At 39.5% G+C, this 13282-nt stretch overlaps 1 protein-coding gene across 1 annotated transcript in view; it reads left to right on the top strand.

Annotated features, from left to right (window-relative positions):
- Positions 1 to 13282, top strand: part of SH3RF1 (SH3 domain containing ring finger 1) — a 252817-nt gene that overhangs the window by 158449 nt on the left and 81086 nt on the right. The window lies entirely within an intron of this gene.

The raw sequence follows: 13282 nt of genomic DNA, 5'->3' as shown, positions 1-13282 counted from the left end.
TTTGCAACTTTTTGACAAAGCACCATACCGCTTTCCACAGGGGTTGCACCATTTTACACTCCCACCAACAGTGAATAAGGGTTCTAGTTTCTCCACAACCTTGCCAGCATTTGTTGCTTGCTGTTCTGTTAAATTTTGCTATTTTGACTGGGTCAGGGACTCTTTTGACAAAAGAGTTGATGCCTTTGAACTGTGATCTTGGGAAGGATGCTGAAGATCCCATGGACTTCCAGAAGAACAAACAGATAAGTCTTGGAGAAGGTGCAGCCTGAGTGCTCCTTGGAGGCAAAGGTGGTGAAACGTCATCTTACATACTTTGGGCATGTTTCCTTGGCTAGCCTTGGAGAGGGTAATTATACTTGGAAAGGTGGAAGAGTGGCAGAAAAAGAGCAACATCCTAACCCAGTAGATAGACACTGGGACTATTAGAGCAGTGGGTTTGGATGTGTCAGAGATTTTAAGGATGGTGCAGGATAGCACAGTGTCCAGGTCTGTTGTTTATAGGGTCACTATGAGCAGTACTTGATTCGACAGCACCTAACAACAACATCCAGGTTTAGCACTCATTTGGACAAGTATTTTATGGTTCTTAATAAGAAGAGAATTTGAATGAAGAAAATGCTAAGTAATAGGATCTTTCAAATATTTTGATATAATGTAACTTTTTGTTTAACTAAAAATTTAAAAATATATTTCTTTTCTTTTGATTCCTAGTAATTTGTTTTGAAATATCAATTTATCAGCTTGCTTCTCTGCTATGTATAATATAAACATTCCTTCATGCAGATGGGATGAAGTAGACATGGGCTAACAGATAACTATTTCTACTCTTTATTCTAGGACAAAAGTTACCCTACTCATCCTTAGAAATCAGCCTAAATGTTACCTCTTCTGAGATATTATCCCTTACTAATGTAGCTAGATTTTGTTCTCTATATAACATTCCTCCTCATAAAGCCCAGCCTCCTGAATGATCCGTTCTTCATATAAATTGAAAAGGTATGGAGATAGGATACATCCCTGACATACTCCTTTCTTGATTTTGAACCATGCGGTGTTTCCTTGCTCTGTTCTGAGGAGTGCTTCCTGATCCAAGTGTAGGTTTCTCATAAGCACAATCAAGTGCTCTGGAATTCCCTTTCTCCTCAAGGTTAGCCATAATTTGTTATTATCCATACAATCAAATACCTTTGTATAATCAATGAAATACACATAGTCATTCTTCTGGTACTCTTTACTTTCTGCCAAGATCCATCTGACATCATGCTCGGAAGGGTAGAGGGACAGCATAGAAGAGGAAGACCTGGGATGAGATGAATTGATACAGTAATTGGGGCAGTGTGGGTCGGTGTGTTGAAATTAGTGAGACTAGCTCAAGACGGGGCAAGGTTCAGAGCTGTTGTACACAGGGTCACTGTGAGTTGCAGGTGACTCCACCTAACATAACAAAAATAACAACAACAGTGTAGCTACAGTAATTTCTCTTTTCCTGACTTTTTCACCACATGCACATATTGGTATGGCAGTAGTACAAGACCACTGGTGGTGCAGTCCGTAGGAAGGTGCCTTTCCTATCCAATGGTGGCACCTCTCTGTGGTTTGAATCCAATGGCTATGCTAGAAAAAGGTGGATAATCTCCTCTCATGCGATTTGAAGCCTTGGAAACATGTTGGAGGATCAGCTCTGAGTTGGTTTTGACTCAAATGGCAATGATTTAAGTGGTAAAATACTTGGACTCTATAGCTGGAGGCTGGATTAAAATCCTAGTTCTATTATTAATTATTTCAGTGATTTTGTGCCTCTGCTTTGTCATCTGTAATATTTTGGAACTCCTGAACAGGGTGAGTTAATCTCAGTGATTCTTTGTAACAATGTCTGGCACCTAGGAAGATTGACTATGTGATATCTATGATCATTATTGCTGTTGTATTTGTTATTACTTCAAAGCCCTTCTTGATTATTTATAATCATTGTCTCGTACTAAATGTAATGTTTCCCTAGCCCTGTTCCCCTTTATAACTTGAGCTCCAGAGGTCTAGCACCTTCCTTTCCAGTTTAACTCTTCTAGGTCCTTGTGGTACCTGCATCTAATGTACAAAGAGAGGTTGAAAATAAATATGAGTAAATAAGAAACTGAAGAGCAAAAGATATCAAACAAATGAAAAACTCATTTACAAATGTTGCCAGCTTTTATATTTCTGAGCTCTTATCTTGTTCATACCATACTAAAGTGTTTTTATTGGTTTATTTTTACGAGTACATCACAAAGTTAAGAGTCAGAAGATTTTGATGACATTTGGTGATATTTTTGCTGTTGTTTTAAACTGGCATGGATAAATATTGGATTATGCCCATTTTGTAGTTTTTTTACCCCAAAATAATGGTACTACACTTAGTGGAATGTGTCTTAAAGCCTCTACTGACAATACTGATAAATTATCACTAAAATAGAGAAGACATTCCCTGTGCACACACCTCTACCCTCCCACCCAAATACTTTCTTGCTGCGATTATTCCTTCAGTTTTTGGTTGTTTGTTGTGGTTTTTGTTTGGGTTGGTGTTTTTTGTTGTTGGTGGTGGTGGTTTGTTGTTGTTTTTTTGAGCAGACTCGTGAAACCCCATGTCTAACAGACCTAATGTGTCCTAGTCCTGTACCACCTGTATGATTGTTGCTCTATTTGACTCCATTGCTGTGGCTGTTGTGTCAGTCCATCTCATGGAGAATTCCCTTCATTTTTCCTGGCCCTTTAAGAATTGGAGTTGTAATTGTAGTCAGAGGTCGTCGAGTCACCTAGGACTCATAATGATCCTATCAACAACAGTTCTAAAACGTGCCCTATTATCCCTTACCCTTACGATCTTGGGTATTCTTGAGCCTATTGTTGTAGTCACTGTGTTAGTCCATCTCCTTGAAGGGCTTCTGACCCTTCACTTTCTCAGCTTGATGCTCCTTTCCAAAGACTGGCCCCTGGTGACAGTATGCCCAAAGTATGTGAGACAGTTTCACCATACTTGCCTCTGAGAGACACCCTGGCTGCACTTTCTCCAAGATAGACTTTATTTGTTCTTTTAGCAGTTCCTGGGATATTCAGTACTCTTCTTCAACTCCACAACTCAAGAACATCAGTTTTTCTTCTGTCATCATTATTCATTGTCCAACTTGCAGGTGAAAAACAAGTAGTTAAACACCCTGGCTTGGATTAGGTGCCCCTTAGTCTTTAAACTGACATTAGTGCTCTTTAGCACTTTTTGGAAAGTCCTTAACAGCAGATTTTTCCAATGCAGTATGTCTTGATTTCTTGATTACTGTTACCCTGAGTGTTAATTAAATAATTGACAATTTCAGAATATAATAATGATCTTGCCCGTTGGTCCAGTGATGAAAATTTTTGTTTTCTTGATGTTGTAATCCACATTGAAGGCTATAGTTTTTGATATTATATAGTAAGTGCTTCGAATACTCTTCACTTTCAGCAAGCAAAGTTGTGTTATCTGCTTAATGCAGGTTGTTGATGAATCTTTCTTCAATCCTAATGCCACATTGTCCTTTATAAAGTCCAGCTCCTCCAGTGATTTGTTCAGCATACAAATTGAATAGATATGAGGAAAGAATTTAAAGCTGATGTGCACCTTTCCTGAGTTTAAACCATACAATGCTTCCCTTTTCTGTTTAGAGAGAGGCTCCTTGGGCTATGTATAGGTTTTGCATGATCACAATTAAGTATTCTGGGATCCACATTCTCTTCATGTTATCCATAATTTGTTATGATCCATACGGTAAAAAGCTGTTGTACAGCCAATAAAGCACAGATACACATCTTTATGGTAATCTCTGCTTTTAGCTAGGATCCATTGGACATCAGCATTGATGTCTTTCATGTTACGGCCTCTTCTGAATCCATTTTGTATTTCTAGCAATTCCCTGTTGATACACCATTCTAACCATTTTCTAATAATCTTCAACAAGATTTTTACCTGCATATTACATTAATGCTAATGGTGGTGGTGGTGGTGGCGTGTGCTGTTGAGTTGGAATCGATCCACAACTTCAGCTGGTTTTCAGAGGCAGCTAATTGCATAGGAGGAGATTGCCATTCTTCTCCCGTGGAGCTTCTCACAGATTTGAACTGTGTGTCTTCAGTATTACAGCAGTTTCTTACCACCAGGTTACCAGAGCTTGCTGGTGTAGAGATTGTTGTTGTTGTTATGTGCCATCAAGTCGCTTGCGACTCATAGCGACCCTGTGTACAAGAGCTCTAAATGCCGTTCTGCCCTGTGCCAACCTAGCCATCTCAAACACACTCATTCCCACCACGCCACTCACAGAATCGATCCATCTCATCGAAGGTCTTCCTCTCCTTCGCCGCCCCCCGCCCCTCCACTCTGCCAAACATGATGTTCCTCTCCAAGGACCAGTCCCTCCTTGCAACATGCCCAAAGTATATCAGACAAAGCTTCAGAATCCTAGACTCCAAGGAGCATTCCGGTTTCACCTTCTCCAGGACAAACTTGTTTGTTCTCCTAGCAGTCCTTTGTATATTCAACACTCTTCTCCAGCACCACAGCTCAAAGGCATCAATTCTCTTTCTATCATCCCTATTCACTCTCCACCTCTCTGATGCATACCATGTAATTAATTGCAAAGACTATAGCCTGGATCAGGCACACCTTAATCTACAGGCTGACGTTGTTGCTCTTCAGCACTCTTGAGAGTTCCCTCACAGCTGACTTTCCAGTGTTCTATTGGATCACCTTTTTTGGGAATGAAAGCAACCTGTCATTTGACCAGGTGGTTGTCTTTTAAATTTCTTGGCATACACCAGTGAACACATCCAAGGCTGCCTCTGTTTGATGAAATAAGCCATTAGTATTCCATCAGTTCCTGAAACGAATTTTGCCCATGCCTTCAGTGCAGCTGCAACTTCTTGCTTGATTCCTCCTTGGTTCTTGATCATATCCAATTTCCTGAAATGTTTCATTGTCAGCCAAATCTATTTGATACAGTGATTCTGTGTATTCCTTCCATTTTTCTTTTGATAATTCCTGCATCGTTCAAGATTTTATAGACTCCTTCAATAGTGTAACTTGAGACTTGACTTTGTTTTTTAGTTGTTTTCTAATTCCAACTCTTATGATGTTTCTGTCTAACAGTTGATCTTTTTTGCCAACACCCCCAACTTATGCAATCCAAAGCCTCTTTGTCCCTACTTCCAAGGAATACAACTAAATACAACTAAATTTAGTTGTATTTCTTCTAAGACAAGTTTGTTCATCCTTCTAGAAGCCTGTGATCTGTTCAGTGTTCTTCATCACATTGTGAATCCATCCTCTCCAGACTCTTCTACCTGAGCTAAGAAAGGAAAGTCAAATATGGAACAAGCCTTAAGTATGGTAGTTTTCCTCTTCTACTAAGTTACAGAGTTGGGAGATAGTGTCTGTGTTGGAAAGAATATGAAATGGAAGTTTAAGTTACATAGTTTGAATTTACCAGTATGACCTTTAGAAGAATTAAGAACAGTAATATTAACTTTATTTCTTACTTAAAACCTTTGTTCTAGAAAATAATGAGAACAGACGACCAAATAATAGTCTTTAATCTAAAAATCAGAGAGTTGATTGAAGTGTATGCAAAAGTAGTCTATCATTTATATTTTCAGATGTGTTCTTTCCCTTCAAAATTAAAAAGTGACTTGTTCAATGGCAGAAATGAATTAATTCTTACAAAAGAAATTTAGAGAAATTGCTGTTAAATTAGAAAGAAAACTATGATTTTGCTTAGCATATTTAGATTCCTGTCAGTTTGAAAGTAATTTATTTTTTATAAAAGAGACTAAGAGAAATTGTTGGAAAGTCAGAAAGGTAGAATTATTGTTTCTGAAGTGAATGGACTTTTATAAATAAAATTTAGAGGTATTGTTGAGAAATTAGTAAAGAGGGAAATTATTCCATTGCTTCGGATTACATTTTTTACTTTTAATTCTCTTTGGATTATATCTAGTTTTGAGTTGTTGTTGTTATGTGCCGTCGAGTCGTTTGTGTAGCATTTTTATTATTGATACAGTAGATTCTGTCACATGGCATGGGTTCTCATATTTTCTGAAATGTGTTTTCCTTTTTCTTGAACCACAATACAGAAGGAAAATGAGCTCTAACTTCCCAAAGTTCCAAGACTTGAGGCAGGTCTGGGCTGGGTTGCAGGAACAATTGCTTAATGAATATAGCTGGAGGCAGGCTGACTGCTCACCATCTTAAAAGGAATCCTTTTAAGCTCCAGGAGCAGACCGGCTCCCACACCCAGAGCTTGTGGTCAGCGGCCAGCACCTCCCTCCAGGACAAGTGGAAGGTACTGGAGCTGGGGTCCAGTCCTTTAGGCCTCACCTCCTAGGATGACTCACGTCCAGCAGAACGGCTGGTACCTAAGGCCACCATCAGCTTGGGCCACTCCCAGAGCTGCACAAGCCACGGGAAGGTGGCCATTGAAGGGAAGATGGTAGACGCCCATCCCAAGCCTAGGCCCACTAGACTGCCTCGCTCTGTGAAGCTCAGAGGTCACAGCCAGCCGCCTCGGTCCCTAACTACAATTTGAAGGACTGACCCTTGAGCCCCCTTCCTCAGCTCTAACCTGGATGCTTGGGGTCTGCTTTCCCAAGTCACCAAAGAAAGCACCAATCAAGGTACTGCAGAGACTATGGACATGAACTGGGCAATAAGCACCAATAAAGCGCCCACAGAAAATCTGAAGGAAAAAAAAGGAATCCTTTAGATTAGATACTGTTTCTTATTGCCATTAAGTCTGAAGTGACTCAGAGCTGACCTTCTAGCTCATTTTCCAGAGGCTGTAAATTGTCCCATCTTTCTCCTGGGAAGCAGCTGGTAGTTTCAAAGTACCAGAGAGATTCTGCCTTTGGGTTAACAGCACAGCTGCGAGGCTGCATCACCAGAGCTCCCCAGGTCATGGTGACTCCATGAGGGTCAGAATGGAACTGTGATCTCTGGTTTTCTTTGTCTGTAAGCTTTCAGAAACAGATCACAAGGACTTTGTGCTAAGGCCCCTCTGGGTGGGCTCACACCTCTCAACCTCTCAGAAGCAGATGGCACAGGGCAGAGCAAGGTTCAGATCTGTTATTCACAGGGTTGCTATGAGTTGTACTCAACTTGAGGGCACCAAACAACAACCTAAAGCAGTTGAATCACCCAGAGTCTCCTTTGTTGAATTGGTTTGATTAAAAAAAGATGTATAGTTCAAAATGGAAAGAAACTCCGTAATCAAGACATTAAGGAAAATAGATGGGTATTAAATTAGATAAGGAGCTTTATTTAGAGCAGTCTATGCTCCATCTATTTTTCAACACTCTTTCTAATTTAAGAGTTTCCTTTTGTTTTCCATTAGGAGAACACTGAGGGAGCCGAGACTCTAAAGATCAGTTAATGTTTATTGAGTTCTCACTGTGAATGAAGAGTTTCCGGTCCTCTGGCAGCTTATAGAACGTAAAAATGAAGATCTCCTGCAGAGCCTTAATCAGAGGCCAGGGATAATGACTAAATGGTGTCTAGCATCCACATCGATTCTCCAGAGAATCTCCACATTCTCTTAGCTTAGCCATGTTTCCTTGTGCACAGCCAGGGCCCTAAGTTCCCCTGTTGACCATAATTTCTGGAAAATATTTTCTTGGAATTACTGCCTTGTTCAGTGTTAAGCGTGTCATTTCCCGCATCTGGAGTATTTTCCCTTATGTAGAAAGTTCATCCTTTTTTCAGGGTCCAAAGAAATACAGTGAGACTCAGGAGAATTGGCACTTACCCGGACTGCCTGTTTTTCTTGGTCTCACAAGTTTTCTGCCTTTGACACACTGCAGTTTCACTACCGAAAATACTGAGTTCTTCTCTGACAGCTTTTCTGCCTTACTCAGATCTTGGCTTTTCCACAATTTTACCATTTCTCATGAAACCTTCCTTCTTCGATTGGTATTCAAAAGCAAAACAATTATCTGTTGGCTTCTTCAGATATCAACAATTGTTGTTTGGTGCCCCTTGAGTCAACTCCTACTCATGGCAGTTCTGTGGACAGCAATGGAACCCTGCTAGATCCTGGGCCATCCTTCCTGTCTCTGCTGTGCTTAAGCCCATTGCTGCAATCACCATGTCCTTCAGTCTCCCTGGAGGTCTTTTTCTCTCTCACTGACTCGATACTTTGTTAAGCCGAAAGTCTTTTCTGGGACCTAGCTCCTCCTGAGAATATGCCCCAAATATGTGAGAAGAACATCTAGGGTGCTGTGCAGTCTTTATTAGACCTGGTCCATAAGTAAGAGTGTGCAGACAATGAAATCTCTTTCCAGGGTCCTTTGAAAGCCACATCTTTTGTAATAAATATTTAAAATAATCTGTAATAATATTCCAAAAGATTTGGAAAGGAAACGAATAATCCTTAGTGCCATCCCGTGTAATTTTGGGGAGTGCTTGTCTGTTCTGCTGCCTTGGGCTGTAATGATAACATGTGCAGGATTTTGCCTTTCCCCATGTTTTTACAGCATTACTAACCATCACTTTTTGTGATTACATAATAAACACTCTAGCAGCTAAACCATACTTTAGTTCATTATTTTTCCAAGTTTTAAGACAAGTTGAGTGTCTTATTTGGTGACAAAAAGCCAGTAATTGAGAAGTGAAGCCTGGTCTAGACAGTCTCTCTGCACTAGCCTTAGAGCACAGTGATAAATGATGTGCCGAATGGTCCAGAATCACTATTATTATCAAACTCTGTCTGGCATAGTATTGATTATAATACTATACCATTCTGATGAAAACTTTCATCAAAATAGATTAGAGTACTTGAAAATCTTGTTACTGTTGCTGATATATGCCGTCAAGTCGCTTGCGTCTCATAGCGACCCTATGTACAACAGCCCTAAACTGTGCTCTATCCAGTGCTGATCGCACTGCCTCCGACACACCTCCCTCATTATCCCAGTCAGTGAATCAATCCACCTCATAGAGGGTCTTCCTCTTGCACTGTCCCTCTACTCTCGCAAACATAACGTCCCTCTCCAAGGACTGGTCCCTCCTTACAACATGCCTTAAGTATGTCAGATGAAGCGTCAGAATCCTTGCCTCCAAGGGACAGCCTGGTTTCACCCTCTCTAGGATGAGCCTTTTATTCTCTTGGCAGTCCATGGTATATCCAGTACTCATCTACAACACCACAAGTCAAAGGCATCAGTTTTCTGTCTATCATCCCTAGTCATTGTCCAACTTTCTGATGCATAGCATGTAATTGCAAAGACCCTGGCCTGGATTAGGTGCACCTCAGTCTCCATACTGACATTGTTGCTCTTCAGTACTCTGGAGAGCTCCAGGACAGCAGACTTTCCCAGTAAAATTTGTCTTTTCATTTCCTGGCTGCTGGTACCAAGCGTATTGACTGTGAAGCCGAATAAACCGAAGCTATTAACAATCTCAGTCACTTCACCATCTATCTTGATGCTGCCAATTGGCCCAGTGGTGAGAATCATTGTTTTTTGGGTTTGGCTTTGTGTTTTGTTTTTGGGGTTTTTTTTTTATGCTGAGCTTCAATCCATATTGGAGGCTGCAGTTCTTGACTTTATGCAGCAAGCACTTCAGGTCCTCCTCAGTTGCAGCAAGCAAGGTTGTATCATCTGTATAACTCAGGTTGTTGATGAGTCTTCCTCCAAAAAGCTTAGTTTTCAGGAATAGTGCATGACCTAATGATTTAAAATATGTGGGGGAAAAAAACCACAAATTAGTGAAAACTTAGTTGTCTTCTAAAGTTTTTTAAATTTTATTGTTATCTTTTACTTTTTATTTTGGTCTGCATACAGAATTTGTGTAGTGTTTCATACTTTCCTTCATTCACATTGTGTTTCATACAATCATTCCCATACATTGTGTTTTATAAAATTAATCACCATTAAACTATGCTCACCATTATAAATTTCATTATTATCTTAAGAATTATATTCTTAGCCTATTCATTCTAAATTTGTTAGTAATGCTGAAAGATGCACAGTAGACTCATCTTAAAGTGCCTTGCATTTGACTGCTAATGACAGTTGATGGCTCAGGCCCACCCAGTGATGTCACAGATGAAAGGTCTGTCTGGCGGCGTGTACTTCTGTAAGGATAGCCACAACAACTCTGGAGAAGTTCTACACTAAATGCATGGATTTGTCATTGAGTCAGAATCTGGTAGATGTACATGAGTTTTTGTTTTGCTTCTTACATGTGTTGATTTTGTGTCCTGTGAGGAAAACACAAAGCTTTATGTACTAATCTGGGCCTCTGTGTTTCTGTGTGGTAAAGAAGCGCCTTGAATGGGAGCATTTGACTATCAAGTTAATAGAAGATAAAGACTTCGATTCTACTCAGTGACTACTAATTTGTGAAGTCCCTGGATTTTGAAAACAGTGAAGATGCTTGGCTTCTAACTGAAGAGTTTGAAGATCAAATCTACCCTGAGGCACCTTGGAAAAAAACTCTTGGTGTTTGGTGGAGCTTCCCAATTAAAAAAAGCTTGGAAGCAGGAGTGGCATCCGCTTCCAAAATGGCTTACCTTCAGAAACTCTGTGAATAGTGTTCAGGTCTTTAGTTCATAGGGTTGCTATGAGTCGTCTACGACCCGAAGGCACCTAACAATAACAACAACAGTCAATCAATCAACCGATTTCTCAGCAATCAGTCATTGAAAACTGTACACAGTTCTGCTCTGGTACTTAAAGGTATTCCATCAGTCTGAGTTGATTAGATGGCAGCTAGTTTTTATCATGAATGGGATATTTCAAGAAAATGTTTTATAAATCTTAAAAAAAACAACAACACCCCAACATGCCTTTTCTGAGTTTAGTGACTATGTGTCTATTAAACTTCACACATGTGGAAAATAAAATTTTTCCATGTACTGAGAAGAAAAATTTTAGGCAGAAATGCAGTCATGATGTCAGCATCCTCTGTATCCAATTTCTCTGCCAGATTTCTTCTTAGTGATCATGGTCCCCTTTTCCCCATACACCCATACTCACTAGCTGCTTTATTAACTGATTACACATTTCTGTGGAATGTCAGTCAATGTGTCATTTCACAATGATACATTTTTAGTTACAATTTAATGACAATCCCATATTCTTAACCTCCTGAGATGGACACACACACACACACACACACACACTTTCTTTTCCCACAATACTATTCCTACATCTGGTAATGAGGTTATTGAAAATAAAAATGTATCACTAGAATGTATCCTTTTGATTAATAGACATTTTAAAATTTAAGGTATGTCTTAAGTGAGTGAATATGACATAGAAAGAAACATTCACAAAATCTAATTTGCTGTCAGATCCAATAAATGCAATAGACTGAAATGAGACCAGTTTTTAATTATGCATGGGTCCTACTCCACACTACTAAAATTAAGTTCTGGATCTATTGCCTAAGAAGTAATTGGTATTGTCTACTTTTATAGACTTAACTTTCAGGCTAAAACCTTTTTCCACTGTCCCTAACTTTATGTATTTTTACTGCTCAAATACTTTTCCCTTCTATCTCATTATAGGTATAAAGTGTTCTGCTTATCTTCCTTTTTTTAAAACAAATTGTAGTTTGCTTTTTTTTTGTTTTTTTTATTATTTTTTATTATTTTGTGTGCGTGTACCGTCAAATCAGATCTGACTGGTACAGGAGGATATTGCGCCTCCTTCTCCGGCAGAGCATCTGGTGGATTCGAACCTTGTTCCTCTGGGATTGCAGTGCAGCTTCTTGCCACTAGGCTACCAGAGCTCCCCTCAAATTGTAGTTTTGGTGCAAGTTTACAGAGCAGATTAGTTTCCATTCAGTAATTGGGGGGGGGGGTGATCTTGGTGTGACACTGGGTCTTCTTAATATACCACTGCTCTTCCTACCCCCTTTCAGTGTTCCCACTTCCATTCATCTTCCTTTCCTGCTTTCTGAGCTTTATTTTTGAGCAAACGCTTCATTGTTAGTCTGTGTGATTGATTGCATTTAGGACTATGTTCATAGATGTTATTATTCTTAGGACTGTCTTTTGGTTGACAAGTTAATCCTGAGATGTGGGTTCAATTCCAGGCCACAGTTTTAGTTAAGGATGCCTCCAGTCTTTATCAGTCCCCACGTTTTTTGTGTGCCATTTTTAAATTTTGTCTTACAATGTTTGTCTCACTGACTAGGTCCTTCTGTTGGAATTCTGATCTCCAGGTAGTGCAGGGTGTGATTCAAGAGTTCTTGTTCTTTTGATCTTTTAGATTAGTTGTTTTATTGGGTGCTTGATTGTCTTACTCTTGGTCTTGGATGATGGTTTTCTTCTTTGTAAAGCTGTTTCTTTTCCCGGGCCTTTCATTCTCCAGGAACTTGTACTTATTATTTATGTCATTGTTGTTTGACATTTCAATTATCCTCTCTTCTCTTCTTTGTTGTGGTTAGCTCCCATCAAGTCAGCCCTTAACTTAGGACAATCTCAGGTACAATGGTAGCAAACCAGTGTGAGCCATAGGGTTTTTATTTGCTAATTACCAGAAGTTCATTACCAGCTCTTCCTTTCTAGCCAGTCTAAGTCTAGACACACTGATGAAACCCCCGTGTAGCATCATAGCAACACAGGTAGGCTCCACAAACTTGGTGGCTGTACTTGAAAAATGCTGGTGAAGAATTGAACCTGAATCTCCCAGATGGAAAGCAAAAACACTGCCACTGAACCGCTGATGATCAAAGTCAAACCACTTTCGTCAGATTCCCCCTTTAACATAGGACAGTCTTGCTCTCAGAAATATAATATGTTGCTTGGCTTTGTTCTCTTTAACTTAAGGCTTTGCCTCTCTCTTTGCTTTCTCTAAAAAAAAATAAATAAAATTACTTAGACTCAACTCCTGCCTTTGCTTTCTTGCTCTTTACCTTTAGCTAACAGCCCCTCCACTTCGTAAAATTTCACTCCTGGTTGAAAACATCTTTTTCTTAGCCCTTGTTTGTCCTCTTTGTAACCTGTAGAACTAATCTTTTTTTTTTTTTTGTTCTTTTAAGAACTAATCTTAATCTGCTTGCAACCCTCTGCCTTTTCATATATTGGTTGGGTGATAATCTAGGAAACTTTGCAAAGTGTCTTTGTAACTTGAGAATTCCAGTGATTTTTGGTTTTCTCCTTTTCCTGGTTTTCTTTGTTTTTTTCTTCTCTAATTCAGAGACCACTAACTGATATGGCTGCAGATGGATTCTACGATTGGCTTACAGAATAATTTTGTTTATTTAATTTTCATTGTT

Source organism: Elephantulus edwardii, unplaced genomic scaffold (genome assembly GCF_000299155.1).
Source record: "Elephantulus edwardii isolate Elephantulus edwardi_28Jun2011 unplaced genomic scaffold, EleEdw1.0 scaffold00371, whole genome shotgun sequence".
NCBI classification, from domain to species: Eukaryota; Metazoa; Chordata; class Mammalia; order Macroscelidea; family Macroscelididae; genus Elephantulus; species Elephantulus edwardii.
This window is presented reverse-complemented; position numbering and strand designations above follow the sequence as displayed.